This window comes from Hydra vulgaris, chromosome 11 (assembly GCF_038396675.1).
Source record: "Hydra vulgaris chromosome 11, alternate assembly HydraT2T_AEP".
NCBI classification, from domain to species: domain Eukaryota; kingdom Metazoa; phylum Cnidaria; class Hydrozoa; order Anthoathecata; family Hydridae; genus Hydra; species Hydra vulgaris.
The window spans coordinates 35,319,923-35,322,500 of record NC_088930.1 but is presented as its reverse complement, the minus strand read 5'-3'; positions in this window follow the sequence as shown (position 1 = coordinate 35,322,500).

Genomic DNA, 2,578 nt, shown 5'->3' with positions numbered 1-2,578 from the left:
GGGCAAAAAATAAGTAAGATCGATTACCTCAGCCCAGTTTGTATCTTATTTCAACTTTTTATTGAGAAGTTTTAAAACAGCTTTCAGCGAGCAACTCAAGCAAAGGCATTGATAGTTAAGAAAATTTACAACAAAACTAAAATGTTATAAAAGTTACTTGACAAATAGAAAATTTCCCTTTATATTGATGGATATCGAAGTATCCCCAAGCAACCCCTGTCGTTTGGTCAAATGGATTTCGCGTTAGTTAGCATTTCAGTACTAAAAAAATGCAGCTGAACTAACCGCATTAATTTGTTCAACAAAGAGTTGTGTGTGATATAAAAATACGACAAGTAGGGTAGACCGGGGCGATTTGCCACGAGTGCGATTTCGCCACTTTTGATATTTCAAGAAAAAGATGTTGTTTTGGCATAACACCATATTAAGATGATGTAAAATATTTATTATTTTAAAATTATAGCTTTATAAATATTGATTGATCATAGTTTCCGTCTAATTTGATTGGGTATTGTAAATTTTAAATAAGATTTGCTGTTTAATTTTATTAATTGATATTATTGTGTCACTCTTGCTTCAAGTGGCATTATTACTAATTTTGTAAAATTGATTGAAACTACATTTGAGAATGACTGCTTAGGTGAGGGCTCCATAAATTTGTTAAAACTATTTATCTGGCGTTCGTGGAATATGTTTTAATTAAGTTCGGGGTAAATATTTTAAGGTTTTTGTCCAAGTAGAATATTGTGAGGTGATTTCGCCACAGAATGATAAAACAGTCCCACAGTTAAAAAAAATATATAATGTACAATATTTTCGCTTTCTAAACAATATTTAATATTATTATTTATCATTATATAAACGATTTTATAAAATCATAGGGTATATATCAGGAATTATAGAAATGATAAATAACAATGTATTAAAAAAGTAATCATAAATTTTTTAGAAGTATTTTGAAGATATAATAAATCACTAGTTTTTAGATATACATTTAGTAAATAGTTTTCTAAAATTCTCCTAAAACTTTGTATTTGAAAGTGTTATTTCTTCCAATTAAATCCAATTGAAAAAAAATTTCATATTTGAATTTCTTATTATTAAATGCTCACCATCGCTGAATATTTATAGCCACTATATCGAGTAGCATTTTTAAAATACACCATCATAAAATCCAAGCATCGATAGAAAAAAGATAAAAAGATAGCTATTATGCCAAATGGTAATAACTATCTTGTTGCATTTTATAAGTGCCAAAATCTAAAACTCGCTGTATTTTACCTATATTTTAGATAGTACGCAAATATCTCCCAAAGAAAAGAAATCTTATAGTAATACTAACCTCCATTTGGCTATTTAAGAATAAAAATGTCATGAAGAATGAAATGTAAAATGAGATGGTTCTCAAACAAAAAAAGCAAGTGGCTCAAGAAAGAAAAGCAATTTTTTGCCTAACCAAGTAAAAGCATATGGCTCAAAGAAGAGAAAATGCCATAGTTCACAATCATTATTAAATGCTACCGAGTACATCAAAAGCTTATAACAGAAACAGAAAAAAATAACTCACTGCTTTGAGTTCAGTGTGGCATTGGTGGATTTATCAGAAGACTAGATCCAATGCGTTTCTTGTCATATTTTGCATTGATATGTGCACAGAATGTGCTTAGTTCGACAAAATATAATAAAGCTTTAACTCTTTTTACATTGACGAAATCGCCCCAAATAAGTGTGTAATACAAATCGATGTTTATAAGTATAAACAACTTATTTACCCTAATTTAGTAGCGCTGTAAAAAAAAAAAAAATGTTTTTAAAAATAATGTTATATAAAACCGAAAGCATTATTTAGCTGAATCGTTTATATAACTTCAATATATGACAATATAATCTACGCATAAATAGATGTATAGTATAATCTACATATCGCTTTTCAACCTAATCGCTCAAATCAAGTGTACACCTTTTCAAAATGTAATTGAGAACTTGAAAGTTGTAATTAAGAAAAGTAAGATGTAATTGAGAAATAAAACATGTAATTTAGAAATTGTAAAATGTAATTGAGAAATACAACATGCTATTTAGAAATCGCAATATGTAATTAAAAAACACAACAATGTAATTTGGAAATTTTAAAATGTAATTGAGAAACCCAACATGTAAATAACAAATCGCAATATGTAATTAGAAAAATAAAAGTTGTAATTAAGAAATCGTAGTATGCAAATAAGAATACATTATTTGTAATTGCGAATTCACAATGTAAGTTTAAAGGTCATTATAAAAGATCTTCGTGGACATGCATTTTAATAAGTTAATAATATCAAATTTAGCATTTGTATGCACCAGCAATCAGTAATACAGTAATGGATTTGAAAGATCGTTGTGTTATTTGTCAATACACTATGAATAGAAAGTCTGTTATTAAATTGAATCCATGCAAGCATTTATTTCACCAAATTTGTTTACATTCACTTCTGGAACAACCAGAACCAACTTGTCCAATTTGTTGATATGAAATACATACAACTGAACAAGTTGAAAGAAAACATTACTCTGAGCGAAATGACGATTGAGCGAC